At 48.8% G+C, this 14,920-nt stretch overlaps 1 protein-coding gene across 2 annotated transcripts in view; it reads left to right on the forward strand.

The window, feature by feature from the left end:
- The first annotated feature begins 11,810 nt into the window (after nt 1–11,810).
- Nucleotides 11,811–14,920, forward strand: part of PRDM11 (PR/SET domain 11) — an 88,148-nt gene continuing 85,038 nt past the window's right edge. For both annotated transcript variants that reach the window (XM_030829398.1, XM_030829399.1), the window contains exon 1: nt 11,811–11,887. The gene's annotated coding sequence lies outside the window, so the exon portion shown is untranslated. The remainder of the gene's footprint in view (nt 11,888–14,920) is intronic.

Below are 14,920 nucleotides of genomic sequence, written 5' to 3' on the forward strand. Positions count from 1 at the left end.
TGTTTGCAAATTATTGCGGAGCAATAATCATTACATCTAGAGGTTAATATGGAAAAATAGGTGCTGGTACTGATAGATACAAAAAAAGGCATTGGTAAAAATTCCATTTTAGCCAGGCACAGTGGCACACAGTTGTAGTCCCAGCTACTAGGGAGGCTGAGGCAGGAGGGTAGTTTGAGCCCAGCCTGGGCAACATAGTGAGACCCCATCTCTAAAAAGAAGAATCCAGTTTTAATTATACTCTCTCGCTCTCTCTCTCCCCTACTAAAGTAGGAATAAAAGGACATTTCTAGAATGTAATGAGATTATCAGAAGGCTGCAGGAAACATCATGAAAACAGGAGAAAACCTGCCGTAGCAAACAAGAATGCTTGCTGTCTCCATTCCTAATCATCATTGTTTTGGAGCTTCTAGCTAATGCAATAATATAAGAAAATTAACTAAGATTCATAAATATTTTTTAAAAGGAAGGCACAAAGTAATTATTTGCATGAGATACTCTCTTGTCTATCAAAAAAGTCCCAGAGAATCAGCTCAGAACTAATGAAAACAATATGTGAATTTAGTAAGATAGCTGGTCAGAATATACATTTATAAAAATCAATAGCTTTCCAAATCCTAGCTTTCCAACAGCAAGGACAATCTAGAAAATAAATGTAGTTGAAAAAGATCCTACTCACAATAGCAGCAAAAACTATCACATACCTAGAAATAAACCTAAACAGAAATATGTTAGGTTTATAAGAAGCAAACTATAAAACTTCACTGGAGATCATAAAAAAAGACTTAAATACGATGGAAAAATGCACCAGGTCCCTGAAGGAAAACTCAATATTATGAGAATATCAATTCTCCTCAAATTAACCTATAAATTTAATGGCATTCCCATCAAAATCCCAGTGGCTTCCTCTCCAAAACCCATAACCTGAGTCTAACGATGAGAAAAATATCAGACAAACTACAATAGAGGATTCTTCCACAAAAGGCCTGCCCAGGACGCCTCGAAAATGAGCTATCAAAAACAAGGGAAGTATGAGAAACTGTCCCAGCCAAGAGGGGCCTAAGAAAACAGGATGAGTAAATATAATGTGGATCAGATCCTGGAACGGAAAAAAGTACTTTAAGTAAAAAGCTAAGGAAATCAGACAATCTATGAACTTAATGTAGGATTTTGGTTCATTACTTATAGCCAATATATTGTACTTACTAATGGAAGGTGTTAGTAATAGGGGGAACTGGGTACAGGGTATATGAGAACTCTTTGTAATAGCTTTGCCATTTTTCTGTAAACCTAAAATTGTTTCAAAACATAATATCTAGTTTTTAAAAGTTCCAATGGATTTTGAAGGGGAAGAAGAGAAAATGTTTCCATTTTTATTTTAAATGTTACCTGAAATGATAACAGAGTGACAACAGGACAGAATTCCCATTTTAAAATTAATGTGTGCCTAGTAAGCCAAGGTGAAGTGAAAAGGTGTCCACCTCCTTCTCCTCTTGAAAAACCATCCTGGAACAAGCAGAACAAAAAACACAACACAAAATCCACCTTGCATAAAACGAGGAGGCATCTAAAGTATTACCAGATTGCAACACAGGCAGGTGGAAGACAGCTGGAGGAAGGGCCGCCTTAGCAGAGAAGATGGAATCAAATCTGAGTACCCAAAGCGGGGCGCTGGAACGCAGAAAGCCAATTTGCCCACCAGGAATCACAGGAAAGGCTTAGGAACGGCAAGAACCAGGTCCCTTAGAAGGCCGAGGGGAGGGCTGCTGCTGAAAATAGAAGGATCATTTTTCAAGCCTTATTCAAGAAGCACTGAGACCCCCAGATTGCCCATCCCAACCCCACCCAAGGCAGTTCCCTTGCTGTGCCTGTGGACCACCATAGTCCTTTCCTAGAGCGATGGTCATAGAGAGACTTCTAATCTGTTTTCACCAGGCACTGAGGAGGGTGGGAAAGTGCTGAATCAAAAACAGATGGGGGCCGGGCACAGCGGCTCCTGCCTGTAATCCCAGCACTTTGGGAGGCCAAGGCGGGTGGATCACTTGAGGTCAGGAGTTCAAGACCAGCCTGGGCAACATGGTGACACCCCCATCTCTACTAAAAATACAAAAAAAGAAAAAAAAATTAGCTGGGTGTGGTGGCAGACACCTGTAATTCCAGCTACTCGGGATGCTGAGGCTGGAGAATTGCTTGAACCTGGGAGGCAGAGGTTGCAGTGAGCTGAGATCGCACCACTGCACTTCAGCCTGGGTGAGGGAGTGAGACTCTGTCTCAAAAACAAACAAACAAACAAACAAACACAGATGGGGCCGAGGCAGGCAGATCACTTGAGGTCAGGAATTTGAGACCAGCCTGGCCAACATGGTGAAACCCCATCTCTACTAAAAATATAAAAATTAGCCAGGTGTGGTGGCACACGCCTGTAACCCCAGCTACTCGGGAGGCTGAGGCAGGAGAATTAATCTGGGAGGCGGAGGTTGCGGTGAGCTGAGATCGCAGCACTGCACTCCAGCCTGAGTGACAGAGACTCCGTCTCAAAAAAAAAAAAAAAAAAGAAAAAGATAAAAAGAAAACAAAACACAGATGGGATGCTGGGTGTGGTGGCTCATGCCTGTAATCTCAACACTTTGGGAGGCCAAGGCAGGAGAATTGCTTGAGCCCAAGAGTTCCAGACCAACCTGGGCAACATGGCGAGACCTCGTCTCTACAAAAAAATAAAATTAGCTGGGCATGGTGGCGTGCATCTGTAGCCCTGGCTACCCAGGAGGCTGAGGTGGGAGTACTGCTTGAACCCAGCAAGGTTACAGTGAGCTGAGATGGTGCAACTGAACTCCAATCCAGCCTGGGTGACAGAGTAAGACCTGTAAAGAAAGAGAGAAAGCAAGCAAGCAAACAGATGGGTAAGGAGCAGTTTGAGCCCTCCAGTTCCTTCCCCACTCAGGTCCAAAATTAGAGATCCCTTCTGACCCAGCATTACCTTGAAGTCAGAGCAGGACTAGACTTATGACTCAACCCTTGTGTCCTCCCTCTGCGCACACACACACACACACACACACACACACACGTGAGAAAGTGGAGGGTCATTCTTTGTAAAAGCAGGCAAGACCTACACCACACAGGGAAAACACAGCTTCACCCTCCAGTAAAGCATTCAGTCTGTGAATCCCATCCGCCTGGGTGTACCAAGCTTGTTGAGTAACTTGCTCTCAAGAATGAAAACGCAGCCAAGGATCACCAGATATTTGAAGAAAGCCACTGCCTGAAAGGGAGCCCAATGAACAGGGGGGAAAAACTTGAAGAAGCAGGTAATACAGAGAACAGAAGGAAAAAAAGAGATTCTTAGAGAAGAGAAAACATTGCATTCATTCAAAATAACGGAAGGAGGTTGGGTGTGGTGCTCCCGCCTATAATCCTAGGACCTTGGGCAGCCGAGGAGGGAGGATCATTTACACTCAGGAGTGCAAGACCAGCTGGGGAACATAGTGAGACCCCATCTCTACAAAAAACTTTTAGAAATTAGACAGGCATGGCAGCATGTGCCTGTAGTCCCAGCTACTTAGGAGACTGAGGTGGAAGGATCGCTTGAGCCTAAGAAGTTGAGGCTGCAGGGAGCCATGACCATGCCACTGAACTCCGGCCTGGGTGACAGAGCGAGACTCTGTCTCAAAAATAGATAAATTTAGTGCATGATACAGATGGCACTACAAAAGAATGAGGAATAGATGGATTATTCTATAATTGGTGTTGGGGCAACTTTCCACTAAGGAAAACATAAAGTCACATCCCTATGCTATACTCTACACCAAAGTAAATTCCAGCTGTGTCAGATATTTAAACAAACAAACAAAAAGGCAATCAGAAGAAAATCTAAGATTTTTTTTTTTTAACAATTTACTGAAGAAGGCCTTTCTAACTATGTTCACAAAACTATAAGGGAAAAACAGAAAACATCTAAATTTCCATACAGCAAAAGACATCATAAATAAAGTTACAAAAATTGCTTGCATTGAGAAAACTGCATTACATATTTCAAACAAACCGTTTTGCTATCCTTAATATGTAAACTACATTTCTAAATCAATAAGAAAAACAAGGGCCCCAATTTTAAAAGGACAAAGGACATAAGCAATTTGCAAAAGCATGAAAGATGAGTAAACATATTAAAACAAGCTCATCTTGCTAGTGGTGTCATATAATTTAAAACAACAATGAGATACATCAGTTGCATTGCAAACCACTGAAGATTAAGCAGATTGATGTCTTATGGTGTCCAGCATAAGGGTGTCGGGGAAACAAGCAGGCTCATACAAAATCAATGAGAACTGACACGGGCACAATCACTTTGCAGGACAACTAGGCAAAATGTTTTAGGACAACTGGGCAAAATGTTTTATGCAGTGGCTCACGCCTGTAATTCCAGCACTTTGGGAGGCCGAGGCAGATGGATCATGAGGTCAGGAGTTCGAGACCAGCCTGGCCAACATGGTGAAACCCTGTCTCTACTAAAAATACAAAAATTAGCTGGGCATGGTGGCAGGCTCCTCTAATCCCAGCTACTTGGGAGGCTGAGGCAGGAGAATCGTTTGAACCCAGGAGGCGGAGGTTGCAGTGAGCAGAGATTGCACCACTGCACTCCAGCCTGGATGACAGGGCGAGACTCCATCTCAAAAAAAAAAAAAGTTTTTAGGATGTAAAGCAGGGCATACCCTTTGACCCTGAAATTTCATTTTGGGAACTTATCTTAAGGGAATAACCAGAGAAGCAAACAAAAGATACAACTAAGGATGTGTACTGCCGTATTTTTATGATAAAAAATGTGATCTAACCTAAATATCCATTCATTTATGTGCCTATATGCTGGTCTTCCTTGGGATACTCTGAGCTTCACATAGGAAGGTACTGTAGGTGTCTCACTCATCTTAGTGGCTCTCTTGTCTGATGTGTCAATCAGTGTTTTAGAAATGGAGGGATGAGTTCAGGGAAAGAGAGAGAGAGAATGTTGAAGGTTATCTGGAATCATTAAGCCCAGTGATTCCTACATTTCTTAATTTCATAACTGGAGGAACTACTGTAGGTTTGTCAACCTTTTATTTTGCCAAGTAGGGTCCCTCAGAAAAACAATAACACCATTTTCATCTTCTACACATGCTATTATTACCCTTGCATAAAAGAAAAAGGACATTTGAACACCAAAAATAGTAGGAAATATATAATCTCAAAATGAAGATCATTCTTTAAATTGAATAGCTTTAGCTTTATGAAAATAATGCTACATTGCTTTATGGTTTTCATCTTCTCAAGGACGAGGGGAATGTTCTCTGACAAGGGTGGCTATATGGATTGACATGTGGAAACTGGTCCCTCACTTTACAAATTGAGAGAAAACCACTGAGGCTCTGAGCAGATACAGGATCTGACCGTAGTCCCCCAGGAGTCAAATAACAGGGGTGGGACTAGAACCCACATCTCTTGGCTCCTGGCCCAGAGCCCTATTCTTTCATGACAGTGGTCCCCACCAGCAATGTGGCTGCACTATTTCTGGAATCAAGAATATTCCCCTATGGTGGGACTTTGGAGATCATTAAACATAACATCTACCTGGGCATAAATTATCTTCAGAAGAGCCCCCAACCTTGGCTTACACACCTCCAGTAACACGAAGCTCACCACTTGCAGTGGCAGCCCCTTTATTTGTTGGGTGGCTTTTCCTGGAGCTTATCTGTCTCATTGTGGCTCCACCCAGCAGTCCTAAAGCTGCTCCCCAATCTGCATGAAGGTCTCTCAGGTTTAGGAGTGTGTGGCATTCAGGAGTCATCCTGGAGTCTCCTGGGACAAAAAAAAACAGCCTCTCTAATGCCCCAGTCCCCATCCCTTTCTCTAGCATCCCTCTATAAGACTGAGAACGTACTTCATCTCTTGCATGATGATTGAATCCAACATTCCCAGCCCTATTTACAGACAAGGAGACTGAGAGAGTGCTGTAGAAACCATCAATTCCAATACCGAACACCATTGAGGTCTTCCAAAATGGAGAGAGTTGCCCAGAGTCTCAAGTTTGGAAACAGTACTCCACAACTTGTATTCCAATCAGTGATTTCAACCTCTTTGATTTTACCAGTCTGCCAAGGTCCTGTCTAACAAGGCAAGCTCTACCGCTGGCTCTCAGCTGATATCTGGGGGTTTCCTTTGCCTATTCTCCTGGCTAGACACGCTGTTAAGAAATTTTGGTGAATAACTGCATGATCATCTACAAGCTCCATAAAGTCTTGGTTTTAATGTTGCAAGCAACAGAAATTGCTCTGGCTGATTTTGGTCACCAGCCTCCAAGGTGACCACCAAGGATCCCTCCTCCTGGTGGCTGCACCCTCGTGTAGTCCTCTCCCACACTGTACCAGGGTCGGTCTGTGTGACCACAGAATATGGCAGCAGTGATGGCATGTGACTTCTGAAATTAGTTTATAAAGGGCTGTGGCTTTCCTGGCCTGTCAGAAACTGTGTGATAATAAATGCGTACTGTCTTCAGCTGCTAAGTTTCGGGCTATTGGTTATGCAGCAATAGACAACTTGTAAATTGAAAAGGAACACAGTGAAAGGATTTCAGGTAGCTCATGATCCTCTGGAAGGCTGGAGAAACAGGTGTGGGGTGCACACAGCCAGAGCCACAGCCAAGATCATACTAGAGACCTGATGTGGTAGACATTGCTCCCCAACCTGACCAACGGATGCCAGAGCCTGCACCGCCAGCCCTAGCCCCCAGCTCTGTTGGACCCAGCCACTGACATTACCGCCCCTGAGAACTGACTGCACTGCACCCCACCCATGCCTGAAAGGACTATCCATGGTCCATGCTTCTATTATCTCTAGCTCCCAATTCAAAGTCAGTAAGATGCATCTGATTGACAGCCTGGGTCATGGACCAGTGCCTTACCTGCAGGGAGGCCGGGGAAGGGAGTTTTTGTTGTTTCAGCTTCTCCAGTGGGCAGGGAAAGGGCACACTCTACTTCTCCCCAAGACTCAGAAGGTGGGATGTTCTCCAGCCACTGGAAGGGGAATCAGATGCTGGGAAGCCAGAAAAAAAGACACATGTTTGCTTCAATCTCATCTAGAATTCAAAGATAATTCAATGAGATGGTTTATGAGCATGCCTACAAACTCACTGGGACTCCAGATGGCAACCAAGGTGATCTCAGGAAAACAAATCAAGTTCTGGGTCTCCCCAGCTTAAAATTACCAGTGGCTTCCACTGCACTTCAAAGATATCCAAACTGGAAAACCCTGGCAGAGATCCCACCCACTTCTCCCCACATCTGCTTCTTGTCCTTCTTGCCACACTGCACCCTGGGCACACTAGCCTTCTGCCACTTCATAGAACAAGACAATTCCATCCTGCTCAGGGCCTTTGCACTGGCTGTGTCCCCTGCCCAGGAATTCTGCTACTCAACCCTTGGTGGGGCTGGCTCCTTTGTATCTAGCAAGACCCCCACTGAAATGCCACCTCCTCAGAGATGCCTTCCCTGTCCTCATGATCTAGGGCTGCCCCCTCACTCCCACGCCACTATTCCCATACCTCCCCACCTTTCCATGCCTCAACAAGAGGGACTAATGGGGGAGATTTTCTGGAGCACAGGTAGGGGATAGTGGTTTGGGCCTCCCAGGGAGCTGGTAGGAGCAAGGCAAGCTGCTTGTCAGTAGAGCAAAAAATGGCAACGATGATCTGACCCAAGGCATTTTGATCTTAGCCACTGTCAGCAGCTGGATGAGCAATTCCTTGGGCTTAAGCCAGTCCCTCCTTCCTTCCAAGAGAGGGATCCCTCAGCTGTTGGGCGAATGGACAAGACCAGAACAGAACTGTGCCTGGCTTAACATGAGGCCTGTGGAATCCAGGTCCCTTCAGCAGCTCTTCCAAATGTGGATTTATTTAAAGCATTTATCTCTTACCATTAAAAAGGTGAACATCTTTAATAAAAGGCAGAGAAAACAAGGCTGAGCCAGTAGGATTAGAAGTAGTAAAGCAGTAATAAGGATGCAACTGCCAAAGCTGTTAGAAGTGAAGGTGGAATTTGGCTCTGAGCTTCCTGGCAACCCGTGCAAGAAGGGAAGGCTGATCAGTTACGGAGCTCTTCTTATTAGCAAGGAAGATGCTTGCCAGTTCCTTGGCGAAGATGCAGTGTGTTTCAGTCTTAGTTTTTTCCAGGCACTAAATCCTTATTGAAATTTTGCCCTTGTGCTTTTAGGAAAGGTCATATGTGCAATAAACAATGTCCTTGTTTTACAACAAATGTGGAAGTGAATCCCCAGTGACTCTTCCTTCTAGAATCCAGGGGGCATTTACCTTGGAGCTAACAGGAAGTATTTTGCTTGGTGTCATTATTATTAGTAGGGGGTGGAGGGAAGGCCTCAGGTGGACTTTTCCTTCTAAAGAGGTGAACTCTATTCATTTAGAGCATCTCAGTAGCCTTCACAGGGACCTGGGGGTGACTGGGATTGTTAGTACATTTTTTGCAAGAAGAGGTCATAGTGTACCTGGCCTTGAATCACAAAGTTCTGGTCAGCTCCTTTTTGTGAGATACGCTCAAGGCAGAAATTAAAGAAATATTTCACCACCCATTAGGCTGAAAAGCTGCATTATGGAAAAGGACAATGAGCCAGAAATGACCAAGAGCAGATGACACTGAGCAATGGAGTCAGACAGACCTAGGTTTGAATCTCACTCTGCCTCAAACTAGCTGTGTGACCTTGGGCAAGTCTCTTAACCTCTCTGAACATGGTTTCTCTGTCTGCAAAAAATAGTGATGATAACATCCGTCTTGGATTATCGAGATTATTTATAGATGGTAATACCCCAGAAGGTGTGTACCATATGTCCTATTCGGTTCAATCCTCTTCTCCTTCCCCTTCCCTTAAGTTCTCAGGAAATGCCAGTGGAGCTCTCATCTCATCCCTACTTCTGAGTTTCAGGCCCAACTCAGCCCACAGAGGGAAACTGAGGCGCTGCCTCACAAGACGTGCTTTGGCTAGACTGCTTGTCCGTGGTGATCACAGTCAGGGTTTGGGACTTTTTGCCCACATTGACCCAGAGCACATGTGTCAACCCTCCAACTGCCTGGGGCTTCCCTTCTGAGATGTTTCCAACAATTCCCCCAGCCTTGTTTCAGATTCCTTCCTGTGCCTTGGCCTTGACTGTGTAGCTACAAGGGCAGCTTCTTGAGGGCAAAATATACAACCCCTGGTCCCAACTCCTCATGCCATGCAGGAAAACACTGGCCCCCAGACAGGACAAGTCAAATGCTTCAGGCGACAGCCTGGGACTCAGACCTGGGTCTCTGGATCACACCTTATCTCTCTGCTCCCCACAGCCCCTGGACAAGTCCCAGTGTGACGCCTGAAGCGCTGACTCCCCAGCCTGCAACGCCTGAGGACCCAGTCACACCCTACAGATGCAGCTGAGGACCTATGGCTTCCTGGCAAAGGAAGCCAGGCTAGAAATGGATGGGGAGATTTAAATAGAAAACCAATGCCACAAGAAATTCCCACCTTACCTCACTTTCAACTTGCCAGCTCATTCTCTTAAAGATCTTTTTGCTCTCTGGAGGCTGGGATCACACCCCTCCTTTATCTACTTTTCTTTTTGCCCTCATCTCCGATATCTCTGCCTCACCCTCTACCCCAGTCACTGTAGGACACATGTCCAACACCCTGCGTACGTTGACGCCTCGAGGTCTTTGCTTCTGCTCTTTGCCTTCCTGGCAATGCCATCCTACCACTGGTGGAAATTCCAGGCCTGCCTCTGACATCACTTCCTTGGTGAATCTTTCTCCTCAAAAGGAACAACAAGTGGCTCCTTCCTCAGTGCTCTTTTCCCAGCCAGGCACTTGGCATCCAAAACCATGCTCAGTGCAACTGGAGGTGCATTCAGTTCTGAATTAATTGAAGTTATCTGCGAGTGCCTTCATCTCTTGGGCAGACCAAGACCTCCCTGAAGGATCCTGTCATTCTAATCGTGGAACCCCTCCCCCCACCCCCCGTCCTCCAGTACCCGATACTCTGCCTGGCACCAAGCAGAGAGATACTCAGGAAACTTACAGTTGCATCGAACCTCATATAATGATAGGGTTGTTACTGTCTCTTGAGCATCTACTGTGAGCAGCTGGGTGCTGGGCCCTTTAAATACACTCTGATGGCTCCTTACACAGAGCCAGGAACGTGGGTATTACTGTGCACCACTTTGCAGATGTGGGAAATAAAGGCTCAGAGAGGTGAAGCCACTTGCTCCAGATCACACAGCCAGTAACAGGCATGAGATTCCAAGAAGCTGTGTTTGTGACGCCAGAGTCAAGGGAAATAAATGATGTGGTACCCACAGTGCTCCCTCCCTCATCACCCCACCGCCTCCAGCTCCACACCTAGATTCCAAAAGCCATGAACACCCATCTGACCATGAACGCCTATCTGCGGATCGCCAGCAGCAAGGTTGACAGGGAACTCCTTCCGCCTTGGGAAGAGGCTTCCCTGGGATAGTACCCTCTGGGGGCCGCCTGGGCAACTCTGGCAGGGCTTCGTGGATGTTTGGGGGAAGCATTGGACAGCGCCTCGCCCAGGCGACTTCCTGGGAATCACCAACTGGGGTTTACTGCCCCAATTTTGGAGCCTGACACAGCGCATCCTCCCTTGGTAGGAGAGACGTCGCCATTGGGCCACAGGACTTGTAGAGGACGCCACGAAAAAGGGGTTGATTGGGGAATGGTTGTCTTGGTTACGCCACCCTGCAGTGTCCCTTGCCCTCCTCCAAGGCTTCCAGCCCCATCACAACCTGTCAGTTTTCCAGGCCCTCAGGAAAGCATGTCAAGCACTCAAGCACTCTGTGACAATTCCAACTCCGGCTCCGTCTTTCCCTCTTCATCCCCTCTCTGTGATGTCGAATCCCATTTCACAGATGGAGGAACTGAGGAATCGAGCAAGTGAATGCCGCTTAAACATCTTTTCCAAGCCAGCCAGGGACGAGCCCCTCCAGTTCTCAGAATCTCTCTCCCTCTGTAACATATTTTGACTTCAAGAACATGTGCGATTCGTGACTTCAAAACCGCAACCCCACATAAAGAGTTAATATTTTTAAGGAACCCCAAGCCCCTCACCCTCAGCCTTCGCGGGACGCCTGCGTTTCGCAACTTCAGTTTGTATCTCCAAACTGCTGAGCATTCAAAGGGTTAAATGGGACTGGGAGGGGGCCAGCCGCGGAGCCCTGAAAGGGTTAAAAATCCAAACACGTCGACTCCCCCCGACTATTTGGTTCCACATGGACAGCCACGGGGCCGGGAGAGCCTGGGAGCCCCCCTCGCAATGACTTTTTTAAAATTTGAGAACTTTTACTTCCGACCCCAAAAAAGTATCCCAGTTCGAAAGTTCTCTCTTAACCTTTTCTTTTTTTCATCTATTTTTTTCTCGATTTCTCCACGGGCTGGATTATAAAACGCTCCCTCTCCCTTTGGGTTTGGGGAGCCGGGTTCCCCCCTCCGGGCAGGGCGCGGGCCGAAGGGGCCCCGGGAGTTTTCTCCGGGGCCGGGTCGGGACGCGGCTGGTGAGTCCCGGCTCCGGCCCCTGAATTGGGGGGTCCGCGTCTGCCCCAAACGCCGCTTTCTTCCGTTTTCCATGTCATTTCCTGTACTAATAAGATGGTGGTCAAAGCAGGGGAGGAGAGCAGCAGCGAGTCGCCGCCGCCGCCGCGCCGAGGCTGGCGCTGAAACTTTGCCTCGCCGGGGACCAGCGCGCCCGCAGCGCGGCCGCTCCCGCCGCGGGGGCCGCCAGCCGGGGCCGCGCCGCCTCCGCCGAGCCGCCCGCCGGGCCGCCCTCGCCGCCCGGGCCCCGCGGCTGCCGCAGCATTCCCGGGAAGGTGAGTCAGCCCCGGTAGCCAATGTGGCCATTGAAAATGGCTTCGGAGAGCGCTCGGCAGTTTGCCAGCGAGCGCGGGGGCCGCCGGTGCGGGGGCCGGGAGCGGCGGCTGGGGGCGCGGGCGGCCAGGGGGCTCGGTGCGGGCGCGGGGCGGGGGTCCGGGCGGCGCGGGCGCGGGCGCGGGGTGGGGGGCGGCCCGCCGGGGCCGCGAGGTGGGTGAACCCTCGGCAGGTAGCTGCCGCCGCCGCGGGAGCCGGGGGCCGCCCTCCGCCTCCTTCCTCCCAGCTCGCTCGCTCCTCGCCTTGTTACAATGTAGCCTTTTCTCTCCGCGAGCGGCGCGCCCGCTGACGGACGTGGCCGCCGACCAATGGGAGTGGCGGCCCGGGCCGAGCGTTCGGAATGAGAACGCGGTGACACGGGCGGGGCGGGGCGCGGACGTCCGAGGGCTCGCCGGGGCCGCCGGCCTAGTTCTCGCGGACGCCCTCGGCCCCGCGCCGGGGGCTGCTGCGGGGGGCTCGGGGGTGAAGGTGGGAGGCGTCCTTTGGGATGAGACGAAGCCTTCTCCATCGCGGTTCGCGATTGCCCGCGAAGCGTGGCCAAGCCGGAGGGCGTTTCTGGAATGCGTTTTAAGTGTTAGTTGCCGTGTAGACTCTTCGGGAAGCCTCTCCGGAGCGTAGCCTCCACCCCCTACTCGCAGTCCCCAAGGTACTCTCCTATGCAGAAACTGCAGAAACTTAGCGGCCAATGACCTCTCTCCGGTCAAGGCCAGTGTGCCCTAGGCGAGTCGCTGCAAAGAGAATACCAATGTCTTGGGCGATGCTGGTGAAAAGTTGCTGGTGTGTGTCTAGAGCCCAGTTGGGAGATGGGGGCTTAGAACCCCCAGGCTGGGCTGGGATTTAGGGCAGAAAGATGTGAAACCTCTCCTCTTTCCTAGACGTTTGCTTCGTGTGGAGAAAGGCTGTGCTGTATAATTTAGAGTGGCTGTAAGGAAACACACCCAGCCCTTTGTGCGTGGGGCCAGGAGGCAATGATGAGAGATTGCTCTTGGTACCTGGAAACCCTATAAACTTTGGGGGTTTGGGGACAGAAGAGTTTTCTGTGGAGCATTATGCCTGTAGCACCCAAGCTGGTCCTTGCCCATATTTCCTCTTGGGAGGAAGGAAGGTTGGGGCTTTCCTAGGGTCATTGTTGGAGGTGTGGGGTCATGGATGGGGAGTAGGGCACAGTCTTTGCCCGCCGACTCTCCGAAAGGTGGACAAGCAGAGTTCTGTAGGGCACGTGTAGAAACCTCCCCTTCTGGGAATAGAGCCCAGACCTCTTGCTGTATTCAGTTTAATGGAAAGGCTTTCTCTGACTTCTACCTCCTCCTCATAGTCACTGTCTGACTTTGGACTTCACATCGTTGTCTTTGGCCTCTCTGAGCCTTGTGTCTCCATTCCTGAGTCCAACAAAACCTGCCTGGCAAGGCAGTTGTGAAGTTAAATGAGATAGCAAAGATGAAATGCCTATTCCAGGGCCTGGCATACTGTTTAAGAAGTGTTCTCCCCCAGAATCACGGCAGAAAGTACTGACCTGGGAATATCAGAATTACCCCCACAGACCCCACCGTGGTCCATCCAGTCTCAAACTGACAGGGCCCCAAGGAACAGCTGGTGGCAGGGTCTCGTTTCCTTCCCTGGTGATGTTCTCAAAGATGAGGGACTCCCCTCACTTGTCCCAGGAGTCCTAGATTGGTCATGATAGGCATCACCTCTGCACTTACAGACTCATTTGACCTGAGTTACAGTTCTGTCGTCTAGACTTCTTGGGTTGATGTGTTCCGTCAATTTCTTCTCCTTGGTGTCAAGTAGGATTTCTCCTATTTGGATCTGTCCTCTCCTGGACTTACAGGGAGTTTCCCTGGTTCCAGGTTGTTGGCAAGGATGAAGTAAAGAACACTGGGCTGGGAGTCGGGCGTCCTGCCTGTGGATTCCACTGCCTTCTTGGCCTGCTCTCTTGGCTGTCTCATAGGCATGACAAACACACAGGGGCCAAAGCTGTCCATAATCTTCCTCTCTAAACCTCCTCCTCTAGGGCTCTGATCTTGGCCAAGAGCACACTGTCCCACTACTCTTTAAGACAGAAGCCTTGATGTCTCTGTCTCTCTCACCCCAATCTACTCCATCTCCAGACCCAGATAACTTTATCCTCTCAAATGAACCCGTCCACTTCTCTCCATCCCCTCTTCCCCAGTACTGTAGTCAAGCCATGGCTGTTTCTCCCCAGGACAACAGCAAGAGCCTCCTAATGTCTACCTGCAACCTCCCCCTCATGGCAGTCAGAGTGATCCATTCCAAATAGGATCATGTAAGGCATCCCATTTCCTGCTTCAAACACCTAGAAGTCTTTCCAGTGTGTTGGGGATAAAGAATCAAATTGGTGTAGTGACCTAAAAGCTTCCAAGTGATGTGGCCTCTGCCCTTGACCTCATCTCCTATCCTCTCCTAGATCTCTCTGAACTCCATACCCCGATCTCTCCTACACAGGCTGGCCTTTCCTCCTCAAATCCTGGAGCTGTTGTCATCTAATGAATGAATTAAGGTTAGCGAAGGACACAGTGGGATGGGAGTGTCTGGTGGTCCTTAATGCTTTCCTGTTACTATTTCTGGTTCTTCCAGTTCCACAGTAGGTTGACTGGAGCTCTACCTGTGCTTGGGTGGGGGCCCCATGACTGGCTGGTGAATTATAAATGACAGTGATACACGTCACTTCTGGGCCACAGCATTTAACTGCTGGTGTGAGACCCTCCACAGTGCACTTTCCCTGTGGCATGGCAACTGATAGTAAGGTGGGATGGTGGTGGTGCTGCCAGCTTGAGTCCCTGTGTCACTCCGTGCATGAAGCCCTTGGTGACCCACGATGGACATGCAACATGAGTGATAACTAAACCTTTGTTGTTTTAAACTACTGAGCTGTTGGGGCTGTTCGTTATTGCAGCATAACTTAGCCTGTGCTGACTGATGCAGGGACTAGAGAGGCATTTTAGGCAGAGAGA

Source organism: Nomascus leucogenys, chromosome 15, assembly GCF_006542625.1.
Source record: "Nomascus leucogenys isolate Asia chromosome 15, Asia_NLE_v1, whole genome shotgun sequence".
Classification (NCBI taxonomy): domain Eukaryota; kingdom Metazoa; phylum Chordata; class Mammalia; order Primates; family Hylobatidae; genus Nomascus; species Nomascus leucogenys.